Source organism: Hyla sarda, unplaced genomic scaffold, assembly GCF_029499605.1.
Source record: "Hyla sarda isolate aHylSar1 unplaced genomic scaffold, aHylSar1.hap1 scaffold_931, whole genome shotgun sequence".
In the NCBI taxonomy this organism is placed as follows: Eukaryota; Metazoa; Chordata; class Amphibia; order Anura; family Hylidae; genus Hyla; species Hyla sarda.
The window spans coordinates 58,834-77,856 of NW_026610961.1; the positions used below are offsets into that span (position 1 = coordinate 58,834).

The 19,023-nt window shown below is 50.6% G+C and overlaps 1 pseudogene; it reads right to left on the bottom strand.

Moving 5' to 3' along the window:
* Positions 1-271: 271 nt before the first annotated feature.
* LOC130350007 (phospholipid scramblase 2-like) overlaps positions 272-19,023 on the bottom strand; it is a 39,058-nt pseudogene continuing 20,306 nt past the window's right edge.

A 19,023-nucleotide genomic window follows, 5' to 3' on the forward strand; every position in this document is an offset into this window, starting at 1 on the left:
TTAATTAATATATATATATATATATATATATATATATATATATATATATATATTTTATTAAAGAAGTGAATCTAAACTGAGTGATCATTTCTAAAGAATTTGTTTGATTCTGTTCTATTGGCCAATTCTGTTTTGTTCTTTTGGTCGTGTTTGTTATCTATTGGCCAATTCTGTTTTGTGAAAAAATTTTCCTGAAAAATTCAATAAAAAATTATTTGAACATAAAAGCATCAAATGTAACACACAAGAGGAAATACCCCAATGTGTCCACAGCGCAGGGACCCCCGGAACCAACAGGACCCTCACTACACGTCAATGCCTCTGCCGTCTCCTTCTATCGTCTTCCCTCTCCCTCTCATGTTCCAACAGATCCTGCAAAAGGAAAAATTACCATCACATCCTATCCATTTACTAGAGATCAGCGGTGACATCCCTAGAGATCAGAGGTGACATCCCTAGAGATCAGCAGTGACATCCCTAGAGATCAGCGGTGACATCCCTAGAGATCAGCGGTGACATCCCTAGAGATCAGCGGTGACATCCCTAGAGATCAGCAGTGACATCCCTAGAGATCAGCAGTGACATCCCTAGAGATCAGCGGTGACATCCCTAGAGATCAGCAGTGACATCCCTAGAGATCAGCGGTGACATTCCTAGAGATCAGCAGTGACATCCCTAGAGATCAGCGGTGACATCCCTAGAGATCAGCGGTGACATCCCTAGAGATCAGCAGTGACATCCCTAGAGATCAGCAGTGACATCCCTAGAGATCAGCAGTGACATCCCTAGAGATCAGCGGTGACATCCCTAGAGATCAGCGATGACATCCCTAGAGATCAGCAGTGACAACCCTAGAGATCAGCAGTGACATCCCTAGAGATCAGCAGTGACAACCCTAGAGATTAGCAGTGACATCCCTAGAGATCAGCGGTGACATTCCTAGAGATCAGCAGTGACATCCCTAGAGATCAGCGGTGACATCCCTAGAGATCAGCAGTGTCAACCCTAGAGATCAGCAGTGACATCCCTAGAGATCAGCGGTGACATTCCTAGAGATCAGCAGTGACATCCCTAGAGATCAGCGGTGACATCCCTAGAGATCAGCAGTGACAACCCTAGAGATCAGCGGTGACATCCCTAGAGATCAGCGGTGACATTCCTAGAGATCAGCGGTGACATCCCTAGAGATCAGCGGTGACATTCCTAGAGATCAGCGGTGACATCACTAGAGATCAGCGGTGACACCACCATAGAGATCATCGATGACATCACTAGAGATCAGCGGTGACACCACCACAGAGATCAGCAATGACATCACTAGAGATCAGCGATGATATCACTAGAGATCAGCGGTGATATCACTAGAGATCAGCGGTGACATTCCTAGAGATCAGCGGTGACATCGCTAGAGATCAGCGGTGACACCACCATAGAGATCAGCGATGACATCACTAGAGATCAGCGGTGACACCACCACAGAGATCAGCGATGACATCACTAGAGATCAGTGATGACATCACTAGAGATCAGCGATGATATCACTTGAGATCAGCGGTGATATCACTAGAGATTAGCGGTGACACCACCATATACACTGTGTTTGTTATGATTCTGCCTCTTTTTGCCCCTCACCCGCCCCCTGTCAGGCCCAAGGTCTGATTATTAAAATCCTATATGTGTAATATAATTATAACTGTGTGATGTATTATCCAAGACATGGGTGAGGGGTCATTCAGACTATGGGCTTGTGTATTGCATTTTATTGGGGGTCTGGCTGTTTGTTTACATCTCCTTTGAAGTCAAAGGCTTTTTTGAAGTCATGCACTCTGGTCCCATCATATATTCAAACAGATAAGGGGCCAGGAAGAGAGAAGACCCCCTGGTGGGATCAGAGGGGAGGGGGGAATGGATCTCCCTCCCAAGAAAGCAAATGATCTAAAAGGAAAGCAGAAGGCGCTCCATGTGTGGGATCAGCAGGTCAGGCCCATAGGGAAAGGGAAACGACCTATCCCACGCCACATACCAGAGTTGGTTGTGTGCACACACACAACAATGGGAAGCGCCTGTAAGTGCTTGTGTCCTCATCCGCAGCCCTCCTCAGAGGCAATAGATAAGCAATTTGACCGTGTAGTAGGAGATATCGGCGCTGGATGAAGGAACCAGGAGGAGTGCAGCATAAAACCAAGCTGGGTTTATTAGATGCAACGCGTTTCGCTGCGCATGCACAGCTTCATCAGGCATGACAAGGTTGGGTTCACAAGAGGTATAAATACCTACAAGTGTTAACCCTTTATATTACACAAAATTGTACATATCAAAAAGTATAATAATCAAAATATGAAGACCACATAAAATACATGTCACTTTTCATATCATATGTTAAACAACAAATAAAATGTCACAAATCATTGTATATATACATAGAAGTGGTTTGTAAGAGGTTAATACACCAGCCGGGAACCTCGCCAGTCTATTCCAGGGACCTAGATCTCAAGGCAAGGTCACGGAGTGTGAATGGTGGACTTAAAAAAGCAATAGAGAAGCGGTAAAAAATACACAAATTTGTAGATTGTCAAACTAAAATACACGAGTCCGTCAAGTCAGATCCACAAGGTGCCGCCCACACAGGAGCTCCCAAGCCACCGTCCAAGGACGCGTGGATTACGGAACCCCACATGGTGAGAGGGCAGTAACAGCGTGTGGCGTGTCTGCAGACGCTTTGAGGACCTATTGGTTCATAGGCCGGTATTCACATACTGCCCTCTCACCATGTGGGGTTCCGTAATCCACGCGTCCTTGGACGGTGGCTTGGGAGCTCCTGTGTGGGCGGCACCTTGTGGATCTGACTTGACGGACTCGTGTATTTTAGTTTGACAATCTACAAATTTGTGTATTTTTTACCGCTTCTCTATTGCTTTTTTAAGTCCACCATTCACACTCCGTGACCTCGCCTTGAGATCTAGGTCCCTGGAATAGACTGGCGAGGTTCCCGGCTGGTGTATTAACCTCTTACAAACCACTTCTATGTATATATACAATGATTTGTGACATTTTATTTATAGCGTTAATGTTATAACATTTTAATTGTTGTTTAACATATGATATGAAAAGTGACATGTATTTTATGTGGTGTTCATATTTTGATTATTATACTTTTTGATATGTACAATTTTATGTAATGTAAAGGGTTAACACTTGTAGGTATTTATACCTCTTGTGAACCCAACCTTGTCATGCCTGATAAAGCTGCGCATGCGCAGCGAAACATGTTGCATCTAATAAACCCAGCTTGATTTTATGCTGCACTCCTCCTGGTTCCTTCATCCAGCGCCGATATCTCCTACTACATGGTCAAATTGCTTATCTATTCCCAAGAAAGCATATATGATATTTAAACAATGCTAGACTAAAAGTTGGTTGTTCAAGGCTGTGCCCCAAGCTGACAAGACCATCCTAAGAACAGCTGGAACTCACTCTCATGGACTGCTATATCATCATGCTGTAAGAACTTCATCTTTTGCTTTCTGAACTTGTCTTGCCAAACTCTTTTATATATTTTTATACCTGTATGTCATTTGTTTCTGTATTTTTATATATTTAGCACTGTGATACCTTTTATCAGATTAAATGTTTAATTTATCAGCTCTGGTCTTTGATCTCTAAATATATGAGCTCACCTTTCTGAAGGAGGCTCTGGTGAAACACGTTTATCTAAGGGTTAATTTGGTGACTTGCTGGGACTTGTAGTGGATACCCAGAGGTCTGGCGGCTTTAACCCTTGCACCATCACACTCTCTCTAGCGTCTCGGCTGGACCGATAGGGTGTGATCGTGACAACTGGTGGCAGCGTCGGGATATATTTAGAGATTTTTAGTGCTTGCTAGATTTTACCTGTAAGAAAATCCTAGCACTAAAAAGTAATTGCAGACATCTTCTTGTGAGTAAATTCCAAAGACAGAGCTCAGTGCTGGTTTAAAAGACATACAAAAAGAGTGCAAGACAGTTCTGTCCTCCCCATCTCCTGTTTTACCTCCTCTGTCTCGGAAATATGGAGGCATATCGCAAGCAGTCCAAGCCTGCACTGGAGCTAATGAGCCAAGAAAAGGAGATCCCTACTGCAGGAAAGAACAAGGAACAACTTATTGCTGATCTTGTGGAGTATGATGCCCGTGCAGAAGAGCTGAGTGACATGAGACAAAGTCCTACAGCTGGAACTGCCATCCAAGGACTGATATCTCCTGGGGAATACAACATTACTCCCTATCAGGACAGTACTCCACATGAAGCCGCGGACTCTTATATGCGGACTGCCTTACAACACCTTGGGAATGTGGATGCCAATATGAAACTCCAACTGCTTCTCCAGTACCAAACTGCAGAGAGAGAGGCCCAGGCACGAGGCACACAGAGAGAGAGAGGCCCAGGCACGAGCCGCAGAGAGAGAGGCCCAGGCATGAGCCGCAGAGAGAGAGGCCCAGGCACGAGCCGCAGAGAGAGAGGCACGAGCTGCTGAGAGAGAGAGGCCCAGGAACAAGCCGCAGAGAGAGAGTCCCAGGCACGAGCCGCAGAGAGAGAGGCCCAGGCACGAGCCGCAGAGAGAGAGGCCCAGCGGAGGCATGAACTGGAGGTTCTGAGGCAGAGAGGGGATGCTTCATCCGCACGGAGTGATGTGCAGGATCAAGGAGACCACAAACCCTGCTTGGAACATTTCCCCATGTTGGAGAAAGATGGTGATCTGGATGTGTTCCTGAGGGGATTTGAAAAGGTTTGCCGGCAGTTCCATCTACCTAAGGAACAGTGGGGACGATATCTAACCCCACAGCTTCGAGGGAAAGCTCTGGATGTGTTTGCTTCTCTTTCCTCTGAGAGTGACCAGGACTATGAGGCAATAAAATCTGCCCTGCTAAAAAGTTTTAATCTGACTCCAGAGACTTATCGGAAAAAGTTTTGGACTTTGCAACAAAGCGCCACAGAAAGCTGCACTGAACATGCAGGTCAGCTAAGGACTGCATTCAGACAATGGACTTGGGGCCTACAAGTCACTACCTATGAGGCCCTGGAGGACTTGATGGTCCTGGATCAGTTTCTCCAAACACGGAGCTTTGAAGCCAGAGAGTGGATTTTGGACCGCAAGCCCAAGACAGCCATGGAAGCAGCAGAACTAGGAGATGACTTTGTCAACAACCGGGCGCCAGCAGCAAAGCGTGGATCTGCACAAGCTGGAGCAAGTACCTGGAGGGGAGCCACACAACCACAAAGCACCACCAGGTCAGCCGGGAAATTCTTGCCATCATTCCCAAAAGCAACAGGAGCCACATTGGGTCAGGGGGACACCTGCCGATGTTACAGATGCAACAATATTGGGCACTTGCCCCAGCAAAAAGAATTCTCCACCAGTAGCTGGAGGACACACAGCCGTTCTTCTGGTGTCTGGAGCGGTGGAGAAAAGAGCGGATAACCTGAAGAGTGTAACTGTGGGTGACAGTGGGTTTGCGGGATTCTGGAGCCTCCTTTACCTTGGTGCGGCCTGAAGTGGTGGATACAGAGGACATCATCCCTGGAAGAACCATGGCTTTAAAAGGAATCGGAGGTGTGCGGCCTGCTGTGCCCATGGCCCGTGTGTACCTGGATTGGGGTACAGGCCAAGGTTTGCGGGAGGTGGGGGTCTCTGAGGACATCCCTGTTAATGTTCTGCTGGGGAATGATTTGGGTCGGATGCTCTGTCATTATGCTCCAGAGGACACTACCTGCACACCGGATGGGCTAGGAGAGAGCCCTGTTCATTCTGAGGTACTGTGCGAGACTTTGGGAGACACTGTGAAACGTGGTAACTGGGAGGGAGTGCAGGGGATTGATAAATGTTTACCTGTGACTGGACCAGTAAAGTTTTCCAAAAGTGAAACGGGGTGTATTGTAACATGTGGTGACAATGAATTGTCAATGCCAAAACCTAGTGGAGATGGGCTAGGGGGAGGGGTTGGTGTGCCCCTGGTGACATGTAAGGATGAGGGACCAGCAGTGAGTGATATGTCCCAATCCTGTGAGCCTAAGGAGGAGGAGGAGGAGGGAAGGAGTGATAGCCCTGTGTATGATGCCTGTATTGTTATGTCTGGAACTGAGGGAGAGGAAGGTGGAGATGCTAGTTCACCTGGGGGAAATGTGCTCCCTGATGCCCCAAGATGGGGGGAGGGAAATGAGCATTTCCGGGAAGCTCTGCGCAGTGACCCTTCCCTTGAAGGGCTGAGACAACGTGCTGAACATACAGGTGTTGACACAGATGGGCATCGGGTATATTGGGAAAATGATATCTTGTACTGGGAGTCCCTTTCCAAAGGCATGCTAGGGGCCCAGGAGAGAGAAAGGCAGTTAGTGGTTCCTAGGCAGTACAGGAAAGAGCTGCTGAGGTTGGCCCATGAGACCCCCCTGGCAGGACATTTTGGAGTGGCCTATGCGGTCATAGAGAAGGAATGTCTAGCTGTGGTCTGGGTTTTGGAAACATTACAGCCATACCTGTACGGCAGGGATTTTACTGTCATAACTGATCACAACCTTCTACATTGGTTGGACAGAGTGTCCGGTAACAATGGCCCCTTGAAACAAATGCTAAAAACATTTGTAGAATCGGAGGGCAGAGACTGGGGAAAGTATTTACCCCATCTGTTATTTGCTTACAGGGAGGTACCCCAAGAGTCTACAGGTTTCTCGCCCTTTGAGTTATTATATGATCACAAAGAGCGGGGACCCCGAGATTTAGTTAGGGAAGAATGGGAAGGGGGGCTACCTGCACCTGAGACTTCTGTGGTGGAGTATGTTCTGAGATTCAGGGACAGGATGCAGACAGTGACTGGGCTGGTACAGGACAACCTCACAGCAGCACAGTCCAGGCAGAAGTACTGGTTGTCAGGATCCGGATAGGAATGCAGCGAGGACACTGGTGGTGGATCCTCTGTGTCAGTGGGGTGATGACGTGGGCCGTACCAGGGGAACGGAGTCAAAGGGGTTACTGGTTTTCACCAGAGACCGCCGCAAAGCGGGATGGACTAGCAGCGGCAGGTAACCCCCAGGTCGTTTCACCCGATAGCGACTCAACCCCAGCTGACGGCTGAGACAGGCGCGGTACAAGGGACAAGGCAAGAGCAAGGTCGGACGTAGCAGAAGGTCAGGGCAGGCAGCAAGGATCGTAGTCAGGGGCAACAGCAGAGGGTCTGGAACACTGGCTTGGAACATACACAAAACGCTTTCACTGGCACTAGGCAACAAGATCCGGCAATACCAGGAAGGGGAAGTGGGTTTTTATAAGGAGGACACAGGTGCAGGTACTGATTGGGCCAGGCGCCAATCAATGGCGCACTGGCCCTTGAAATCTCAGAGAGCCGGCGCGCGCGCCCTAGGGAGTGGGGCCGCGCGCGCCGGGACTGAGCAGACGGAGGACGGGGCAGGTGACACTAATGCAGAACTCCCGTCAGCGGGTCCCGGAGCGCTCGGCATAACAGTACCCCCTCCCCCCCTTTGGTCTCCCCCTCTTTTTGGAGCCTAGGAACTTGTGGATGAGCTCCTTGTCGATGATATTATCCTCGGGTTCCCAAGACCTCTCTTCGGGGCCACAATTCTCCCAATCTACGAGAATTTTTTTTTTTACCTCTGACTACTTTGGAGGCGAGGATTTCCTTTACAGTGAAGACATCAGAGGAGCCAGAGACAGGAGCAGGAGCGGTGACCTTGGGGGAAAAGCGGTTAAGAACGAGAGGTTTGAGAAGCGAAACATGAAAGGAGTTAGGAATACGAAGAGAAGGAGGGAGAAGAAGTTTGTAGGAGACAGGATTGATTTGACTCTTGATTTTAAATGGTCCAAGGTAACGTGCAAAAGCGGATATATTTGGCAGAGAGCCACACTTTGTCCCCAGGAGCGAAGACAGGAGGAGTTCTTCTCTTCTCATCAGCATGTCTCTTCATACTAGACTAGGCCAGTAGGAGCGACTTTTGAGTCTCCTTCCAGATAACAGAGAAGTCCCCGGTAACTTCATCTACAGCAGGCAGTCCAGAAGAAGTGGGAATGGGGAGGGGGGGGGGGGCAGAGGGTGACGGCTGTACACCACAAAGAATGGGGATTTAGCAGAGGATTCCGAATTTTTGAAATTGTAGGAGAATTCAGCCCAGGGTAGAAGGTCGACCCAATCGTCTTGGGTCACCAAGTTGTCACCAAGAATCTGGTTTACCCTCTCTACTTGTCCATTGGATTGGGGGTGACAGGAGGATGAGAAATTTAATTTGATTTTTAATTGGTTACAGAGAGCTCTCCAAAATTTCGACACAAATTGAACGCCTCTATCCGAGACGATATGCGTGGGTAGCCTATGAAGGCTAAAAATATGCAGAAAAAATTGCTTCGCCAATTGTGGCGCAGAAGGAAGACCTGGAAGCGGAATGAAGTGTGCCATTTTGGAGAAACGATCAACGACCAACCAGATGACGGTGTTGCCATGGGATACAGGCAGATCCGTAATAAAATCCATGGAAATTTGGGACCATGGCTGCTCGGGAACGGGTAAAGGAAGGAGGAGTCCAGCAGGCTTCTGGCGAGGGGTCTTGTCCTGGGCACAAACTGTACAGGCCCGAATGAAATCAGTGACTTCACCCTCCAGCGTAGGCCACCAATACAAACTAGAAATAAGCTGGATGGACTTCTTAATGCCAGTATGGCCAGCAAGGTGAGAGGAATGTTCCCATTTGAGGATTTTGAGGCGCTGGTGTGGAGGGACAAAGGTCTTTCCAGGAGGAGTTTGTCCAATTGAAAGCAGAGGAGACCAGGCACTCAGGAGGTACGATATGCTGCAGAGGGACTTCAGATTCGGTGGCATCAGAGGAACGTGAAAGGGCGTCAGCCCTGACGTTTTTGTCTGCAGGACGAAAGTGAATCTCGAAGTTAAAGCGGGCAAAAAACAACGACCATCTAGCCTGGCGAGGATTCAGACGCTGGGCAGACTAGAGATACGAGAGATTCTTGTGGTCAGTGTAAATGACAATGGGGTGTTTGGAACCCTCCAATAGATGCCTCCATTCTTCGAGTGCTAACTTGATGGCCAGAAGTTCACGATCACCAATGGAGTAATTTTTTTCTGCCGGAGAGAAGGTTTTAGAAAAGAAACCACAAGTAATATTATGTCCTGTAGAGTTTTTTTTTAAGGAGTACGGCTCCGGCTCCGACTGAGGAGGCGTCCACTTCCAGCAAGAAAGGTTTCGATGGATCAGGTCTGGACAGCACTGGAGCAGAAGCGAAGGCAGTTTTGAGACGATTGAAGGCCTCATCAACTTGAGGAGGCCATGATTTAGGATTAGCATTCTTCCTGGTCAGGGCTACAATGGGGGCCACAATGGTGGAGAAATGGGGAATAAACTGTCGGTAGTAGTTGGCAAATCCCAGAAAGCATTGGATAGCACGGAGTCCTGAAGGGCATGGCCAATCTAAAACCGCTGACAGTTTGTCTGGGTCCATTTGAAGCCCTTGGCCAGAGACTAGGTAACCTAGGAAAGGAAGAGAATTGCATTCAAAGAGACATTTTTCCATTTTGGCATACAGGTGATTTTCGCGGAGTCTCTGGAGCACTAGACGGACATGACGACGGTGTTCCTCCAGGCTAGAAGAGAAAATCAGGATTTCGTCCAGGTAAACCACAACACAGGTATATAACAAGTCCCGAAATATCTCATTAACGAAGTCCTGGAAGACTGCAGGGGTGTTGCAGAGCCCAAAGGGCATAACTAGATATTCAAAATGTCCGTCTCTAGTATTAAATGCGGTCTTCCACTCATCACCTTTCCTGATGCAAATAAGATTGTATGCGCCTCTTAAGTCCAATTTAGTGAAAATATTGGCGCCACGAAGGCGGCCAAAGAGTTCAGAGATCAAAGGCAGGGGATAGCGGTTTTTGATGGTGATTTTATTTAAACCGCGGTAGTCAATGCAGGGTCGTAAGGAATCGTCTTTTTTAGAGACAAAGAAGAACCCCGCTCCAGCAGGAGATGAGGACTTCCGAATGAAACCTCTCTTTAGGTTCTTCTGGATATACTCGGACATGGCTTGAGTCTCTGGGGCAGACAGAGGGTAGATCCTGCCCCGGGGTGGAGTGGTACCAGGAAGGAGGTCAATGGGGCAGTCATAAGGCCTATGAGGTGGTAAGATCTCTGCTTGTTTTTTACAGAAAACTTCGGCAAAGTCCTGGTAGGCCTTGGGAAGACCTGGTATAGGTGGAGCCACAGGGGTTTGACAAGTGGAAGCACACGTGAGGCAATGTTTGAGACAAGATGGACCCCAACTTTTGATCTCCCCAGTGGTCCAGTCAAGGGTAGGAGAATGACGTTGGAGCCATGGCAGACAGAGGAGGATTTCAGAGGTGCAGTTGGGTAGGACAAGAAATTCAATTTTTTCGTGATGCAGTCCTATGTACATAAGCAGGGGTTCTGTGCGGTAACGCACAGTGCAGTCCAATTTTTCTCCGTTGACAGAAGAAATGTAGAGCGGCTTGACGAGACTGGTCACTGGAATGCTGAACCTATTAACAAAAGAGGCCAAAATAAAATTTCCTGCAGAACCGGAGTCCAAGAAGGCCACAGCAGAGAAAGAGGAGTTGGCGGAAGGAGAAATCCGCACAGGCACAGTGAGACGTGGAGAAGCAGAATTCACACCTAGAGTCGTCTCACCTTTGTGAGGTAATAGAGTGCGTCTCTCCTGACGCGGAGGGCGGATAGGACAGTCTTTTAAGAAGTGTTCGGTACTAGCACAGTACAGGCATAGATTCTCGTTATGGCTGCGAGTTGTTACGCCGAGCACTCCGGGTCCCCGCTCCTCCCCGGAGCGCTCACGGCGTTCTCCTGTTCGCAGTGCCCCGGTCAGACCCGCTGACCGGGTGCGCTGCGATAATGTCCCCAGCCGGGATGCGATTTGCGATGCGGGACGCGCCTGCTCGCGGTGCGCATCCCGACCCACTTACCAGACTCGTTCCCTGTCTGTGCTGTTCCCTAGGGCGCGCACGTGCCGGGTCTTTGCGATTTAAAGGGCCAGTGCGCCACTGATTGGCGCATGGGTTTTAATTAGTGTCTTCACCTGTGCACTTCCCTATAATACCTCACTTCCCCTGCACTTCCTTGCCGGATCTTGTTGCCATTGTGCCAGTGAAAGCGTTTCCTTGTGTGTTCCTAGCCTGTGTTACAGACCTCTTGCCGTTGCCCCTGACTACGATCCTTGCTGCCTGCCCTGACCTTCTGCTACGTCCGGCCCTGCTCTTGTCTAATCCCTTGTACCGCGCCTATCTCAGCAGTCAGAGAGGTTGAGCCGTTGCCGGGGGATATGACCTGGTTGCTACCGCCGCTGCAAGTCCATCCCGCTTTGCGGCAGGCTCTGGTGAAAAACAGTAGCAACTTAGAACCGGTCCACCGACACGGTCCACGCCAATCCCTCTCTGACACAGAGGATCCACCTCCAGCCTGCCGAATCCTGACAGTAGATCCGGCCATGGATCCCGCTGAGGTCCCGCTGCCAGTTGTCGCTGACCTTACCACGGTGGTCGCCCAGCAGTCGCAACAGATAGCGCAACAAGGCCACCAGCTGTCTCAACTGACTGTGATGCTACAGCAGCTTCTACCACAGCTTCAGCAACCATCTCCTCCACCAGCTCCTGCACCTCCTCCGCAGCGAGTGGCCGCATCCAGCCTCCGTTTATCATTGCCGGACAAGTTTGATGGGGACTCTAAACTTTGCTGTGGTTTTCTCTCGCAATATTCCCTGCATTTGGAGATGATGTCGGACCAATTTCCAACTGAAAGGTCAAAGGTGGCTTTCGTGGTCAGCCTTCTGTCTGGGAAAGCCCTGTCATGGGCCACACCGCTCTGGGACCGCAATGATCCTGTCACTGCCTCTGTACACTCTTTCTTCGCGGAGATTCGAAGTGTCTTCGAGGAACCAGCCCGAGCCTCTTCTGCCGAGACTGCCCTGCTGAACCTGGTCCAGGGTAATTCTTCTGTGGGCGAGTACGCCATCCAATTCCGTACTCTCGCCTCCGAATTGTCCTGGAATAACGAGGCCCTCTGCGCGACCTTCAAAAAAGGCCTATCCAGTAACATCAAAGATGTGCTGGCCGCACCAGAAATCCCTGCTAACCTGCATGAACTTATTCATCTGGCCACCCGCATTGACATGCGTTTTCCCGAAAGGCATCAGGAGCTCCGCCAGGATATGGACTTTGTTCGCACGAGGCGGTTTCTCTCCCCGGCTCCTCTCTTCTCTGGTCCACTGCAATGTGTTCCTGTGCCTTCCGCCGTGGAGGCTATGCAAGTGTTACGCCGAGCGCTCCGGGTCCCCGCTCCTCCCCGGAGCGCTCGCTTCACTCTCCCCGCTGCAGCGCCCCGGTCACATCCTCTGACCCGGGGCGCTGCGATTCCGCTGCCAGCCGGGATGCGATTCGCGATGCGGGTAGCGCCCGCTCGCGATGCGCACCCCGGCTCCCGTACCTGACTCGCTCTCCGTCTGTCCTGTCCCGGCGCGCGCGGCCCCGCTCCCTAGGGCGCGCGCGCGCCGGGTCTCTGCGATTTAAAGGGCCACTGCGCCGCTGATTGGCGCAGTGGTTCCAATTAGTGTGTTCACCTGTGCACTTCTCTATATCACCTCACTTCCCCTGCACTCCCTTGCCGGATCTTGTTGCCATTGTGCCAGTGAAAGCGTTCCTTGTGTGTTCCTAGCCTGTGTTCCAGACCTTCTGCCGTTGCCCCTGACTACGATCCTTGCTGCCTGCCCCGACCTTCTGCTACGTCCGACCTTGCTTCTGCCTACTCCCTTGTACCGCGCCTATCTTCAGCAGCCAGAGAGGTGAGCCGTTGCTAGTGGATACGACCTGGTCACTACCGCCGCAGCAAGACCATCCCGCTTTGCGGCGGGCTCTGGTGAAAACCAGTAGTGGCTTAGAACCGGTCCACTAGCACGGTCCACGCCAATCCCTCTCTGGCACAGAGGATCCACTACCTGCCAGCCGGCATCGTGACAGTAGATCCGGCCATGGATCCCGCTGAAGTTCCTCTGCCAGTTGTCGCTGACCTCACCACGGTGGTCGCCCAGCAGTCACAACAGATAGCGCAACAAGGCCAACAGCTGTCTCAACTGACCGTTATGCTACAACAGTTACTACCACAGCTTCAGCAGTCATCTCCTCCGCCAGCTCCTGCACCTCCTCCGCAGCGAGTGGCCGCTCCTGGGCTACGCCTATCCTTGCCGGATAAATTTGATGGGGACTCTAAGTTTTGCCGTGGCTTTCTTTCCCAATGTTCCCTGCATCTGGAGATGATGTCGGACCTGTTTCCCACTGAAAGGTCTAAGGTGGCTTTCGTAGTCAGCCTTCTGTCCGGAAAAGCCCTGTCATGGGCCACACCGCTCTGGGACCGCAATGACCCCGTCACTGCCTCTGTACACTCCTTCTTCTCGGAAATCCGAAGTGTCTTTGAGGAACCTGCCCGAGCCTCTTCTGCTGAGACTGCCCTGTTGAACCTGGTCCAGGGTAATTCTTCCGTTGGCGAGTATGCCGTACAATTCCGCACTCTTGCTTCAGAATTGTCCTGGAATAATGAGGCCCTCTGCGCGACCTTCAAAAAAGGCCTATCCAGCAACATTAAAGATGTTCTGGCCGCACGAGAAATTCCTGCTAATCTACATGAACTTATTCACCTAGCCACTCGCATTGACATGCGTTTTTCCGAAAGGCGTCAGGAACTCCGCCAAGATATGGACTCTGTTCGCACGAGGCGTTTCTTCTCCTCGGCTCCTCTCTCCTCTGGTCCCCTGCAATCTGTTCCTGTGCCTCCCGCCGTGGAGGCTATGCAGGTCGACCGGTCTCGCCTGACACCTCAAGAGAGGACACGACGCCGTATGGAGAACCTCTGCCTGTACTGTGCTAGTACCGAACACTTCCTGAGGGATTGTCCTATCCGTCCTCCCCGCCTGGAAAGACGTACGCTGACTCCGCACAAAGGTGAGACAGTCCTTGATGTCTACTCTGCTTCTCCACGTCTTACTGTGCCTGTGCGGATGTCTGCCTCTGCCTTCTCCTTCTCTACTGTGGCCTTCTTGGACTCTGGATCTGCAGGAAATTTTATTTTGGCCTCTCTCGTCAACAGGTTCAACATCCCGGTGACCAGTCTCGCCAGACCCCTCTACATCAATTGTGTAAATAATGAAAGATTGGACTGTACCATACGTTTCCGCACGGAGCCCCTTCTTATGAGCATCGGATCTCATCACGAGAGGATTGAACTTTTGGTCCTCCCCAATTGCACCTCGGAAATTCTCCTTGGACTTCCCTGGCTTCAACTTCATTCCCCAACCCTGGATTGGTCCACTGGGGAGATCAAGAGTTGGGGGTCCTCTTGTTCCAAGAACTGTCTAAAACCGGTTCCCAGTAACCCTTGCCGTAACTCTGTGGTTCCTCCAGTAACCGGTCTCCCTAAGGCCTATATGGACTTCGCGGATGTTTTCTGCAAAAAACAAGCTGAGACTCTACCTCCTCACAGGCCTTATGATTGTCCTATCGACCTCCTCCCGGGCACTACTCCACCCCGGGGCAGAATTTATCCTCTCTCTGCCCCAGAGACTCTTGCCATGTCTGAATACGTCCAGGAGAATCTAAAAAAGGGCTTTATCCGTAAATCCTCCTCTCCTGCCGGAGCCGGATTTTTCTTTGTGTCCAAAAAAGATGGCTCCCTACGTCCTTGCATTGACTACCGCGGTCTTAATAAAATCACGGTTAAGAACCGCTACCCCTTACCCCTCATCTCTGAACTCTTTGATCGCCTCCAAGGTGCCCACATCTTTACTAAATTGGACTTAAGGGGCGCCTATAACCTCATCCGCATCAGAGAGGGGGATGAGTGGAAAACGGCATTTAACACCAGAGATGGACACTTTGAGTATCTGGTCATGCCCTTTGGCCTGTGCAACGCCCCTGCCGTCTTCCAAGACTTTGTCAATGAAATTTTTCGTGATCTGTTATACTCCTGTGTTGTTGTATATCTGGACGATATCCTAATTTTTTCTGCCAATCTAGAAGAACACCGCCAGCATGTCCGTATGGTTCTTCAGAGACTTCGTGACAATCAACTCTATGCCAAAATTGAGAAATGTCTGTTTGAATGCCAATCTCTTCCTTTTCTAGGATATTTGGTCTCTGGCCAGGGACTACAGATGGATCCAGACAAACTCTCTGCCGTCTTAGATTGGCCACGCCCCTCCGGACTCCGTGCTATCCAACGCTTTTTGGGGTTCGCCAATTATTACAGGCAATTTATTCCACATTTTTCTACCGTTGTGGCCCCTATCGTGGCTTTAACCAAAAAAAATGCTGATCCCAAGTCCTGGCCTCCTCAAGCAGAAGACGCCTTTAAACGACTCAAGTCTGCCTTTTCTTCGGCTCCCGTCCTCTCCAGACCTGACCCTTCCAAACCCTTCCTATTGGAGGTTGATGCCTCCTCAGTGGGAGCTGGAGCTGTTCTTCTACAAAAAAATTCTTCCGGGCATGCTGTCACTTGTGGTTTTTTCTCTAGGACCTTCTCTCCAGCGGAGAGGAACTACTCCATCGGGGATCGAGAGCTTCTAGCCATTAAATTAGCACTTGAGGAATGGAGGCATCTGCTGGAGGGATCAAGTTCTCCTGTTATTATCTACACCGACCACAAGAACCTCTCCTACCTCCAGTCTGCCCAACGGCTGAATCCTCGCCAGGCCCGGTGGTCTCTGTTCTTTGCCCGATTTAATTTTGAGATTCACTTTCGTCCTGCCGATAAGAACATTAGGGCCGATGCTCTCTCTCGTTCCTCGGATGCCTCAGAAGTTGAACTCTCTCCGCAACACATCATTCCACCTGACTGCCTGATCTCCACTTCTCCTGCCTCCATCAGGCAGACTCCTCCAGGAAAGACCTTTGTTTCTCCTCGCCAACGCCTCGGAATCCTCAAATGGGGTCACTCCTCCCATCTCGCAGGTCATGCGGGCATCAAGAAATCTGTGCAACTCATCTCCCGCTTCTATTGGTGGCCGACTCTGGAGACGGATGTTGTGGACTTTGTGCGAGCCTGCACTATCTGTGCCCGGGATAAGACTCCTCGCCAGAAGCCCGCTGGTTTTCTGCATCCTCTGCCTGTCCCCGAACAGCCTTGGTCTCTGATTGGTATGGATTTTATTACTGATTTACCCCCTTCCCGTGGCAACACTGTTATTTGGGTGGTCGTTGATCGATTCTCCAAAATGGCACATTTCATCCCTCTTCCTGGTCTTCCTTCTGCGCCTCAGTTGGCTAAACAATTTTTTGTACACATTTTTCGTCTTCACGGGTTGCCTACGCAGATCGTCTCGGATAGAGGCGTCCAATTCGTGTCTAAATTCTGGAGGGCTCTCTGTAAACAACTCAAGATTAAATTAAATTTTTCTTCTGCATATCATCCCCAGTCCAATGGACAAGTAGAAAGAATTAACCAGATCTTGGGTGATTATTTGCGACATTTTGTTTCCTCCCGCCAGGATGACTGGGCAGATCTCCTCCCATGGGCCGAATTCTCGTATAACTTCAGGGTCTCTGAATCTTCCTCCAAATCCCCATTTTTCGTGGTGTACGGCCGTCACCCTCTTCCCCCCCTCCCTACTCCCTTGCCCTCTGGTCTGCCCGCTGTAGATGAAATTTCTCGTGACCTTTCCATCATATGGAGAGAGACCCAAAATTCTCTCTTACAGGCTTCATCACGCATGAAGAAGTTCGCGGATAAGAAAAGAAGAGCCCCTCCCGTTTTTTCCCCTGGAGACAAGGTATGGCTCTCCGCTAAATATGTCCGCTTCCGTGTCCCTAGCTACAAGTTGGGACCACGCTATCTTGGTCCTTTCAAAATTTTGTGTCAAATTAATCCTGTCTCTTATAAACTTCTTCTTCCTCCTTCTCTTCGTATCCCTAATGCCTTTCACGTCTCTCTTCTCAAACCACTCATCCTCAACCGTTTTTCTCCCAAATCTGTTCCTCCCACTCCTGTTTCCGGCTCCTCGAACATCTTCTCTGTCAAAGAAATCTTAGCTTCCAAAAAGGTCAGAGGGAAAACTTTTTTTTTAGTGGACTGGGAGGGTTGTGGTCCTGAAGAGAGATCCTGGGAACCTGAGGACAACATCCTAGACAAAAGTCTGCTCCTCAGGTTCTCGGGCTCTAAGAAGAGGGGGAGACCCAAGGGGGGGGGTACTGTTACGCCGAGCGCTCCGGGTCCCCGCTCCTCCCCGGAGCGCTCGCTTCACTCTCCCCGCTGCAGCGCCCCGGTCACATCCTCTGACCCGGGGCGCTGCGATTCCGCTGCCAGCCGGGATGCGATTCGCGATGCGGGTAGCGCCCGCTCGCGATGCGCACCCCGGCTCCCGTACCTGACTCGCTCTCCGTCTGTCCTGTCCCGGCGCGCGCGGCCCCGCTCCCTAGGGCGCGCGCGCGCCGGGTCTCTGCGATTTAAAGGGCCACTGCGCCGCTGATTGGCGCAGTGGTTCCAATTAGTGTGTTCACCTGTGCACTTCTCTATATCACCTCACTTCCCCTGCACTCCCTTGCCGGATCTTGTTGCCATTGTGCCAGTGAAAGCGTTCCTTGTGTGTTCCTAGCCTGTGTTCCAGACCTTCTGCCGTTGCCCCTGACTACGATCCTTGCTGCCTGCCCCGACCTTCTGCTACGTCCGACCTTGCTTCTGCCTACTCCCTTGTACCGCGCCTATCTTCAGCAGCCAGAGAGGTGAGCCGTTGCTAGTGGATACGACCTGGTCACTACCGCCGCAGCAAGACCATCCCGCTTTGCGGCGGGCTCTGGTGAAAACCAGTAGTGGCTTAGAACCGGTCCACTAGCACGGTCCACGCCAATCCCTCTCTGGCACAGAGGATCCACTACCTGCCAGCCGGCATCGTGACAGCAAGTAGACCGGTCTCGCCTGACACCTCAAGAGAGGACACGCCGCCGCATTGAGAACCTATGCCTGTACTGTGCCAGTACCGAACACTTCTTGAAGGATTGTCCTATCCGACCTCCACGTCAGGGAAGACGCACACCGACTCCGCACAAAGGTGAGACAGCTCTAGGTGTGAACTCTGCTTCTCCACGTCTTACTGTGCCTGTGCGGATTTCTTCTTCTAACTTCTCCTTCTCAGCTGTGGCCTTCTTGGATTCTGGATCTGCAGGAAATTTTATTTTGGCCTCTTTCGTTAACAGGTTCAACACCCCAGTGACCAGTCTCGCCAGCCCCCTCTACATCGCCTCTGTTAATGGTGAAAGATTGGACTGTACTGTGTGTTACCGCACGGAACCCCTCTTAATGTGCATTGGACCCCATCATGAAAAGATTGAATTTCTGGTCCTCTCTAACTGCACTTCTGAAATTCTTCTTAGACTACCTTGGCTTCAACGCCATTCCCCTACCCTCGATTGGACCACCGGGGAAATCAAGAACTGGGGTAATACTTGCCACAAAAAGTGTCTTATGTCTGCTCCCAGTCCTGTCAGTCAAAACCCTATGGCTCCTCCGATACCAGGTCTCCCCAAGGCCTATCTGGACTATGCTGATGTTTTTTGCAAAAAACAAGCAGAGACTTTGCCTCCTCACAGGCCTTATGACTGTCCTATTGATCTCCTCCCTAGTACTACTTCACCACGGGGCAGAATCTATCCCCTGTCTGCTCAGGAAACACAAGCTATGACGAAGTACATCCAAGAAAATTTAAAAAGGGATTTATCTGCAAGTCTTCCTCCCCTGCCGGAGCTGGATTCTTCTTCGTCTCCAAAAAAGACAGCTCCTTACGTCCTTGCATTGATTACAGCGGTCTTAATAAAATCACTATAAAAAAACGCTATCCCCTACCTCTTATCTCGGAACTCTTTGACCGCGTACGTGGCGCCAACATCTTTACCAAATTGGATTTAAGAGGTGCATATAATCTCATCTGCATCAGGGAGGGGGACGAATGGAAGACCGCGTTTAACA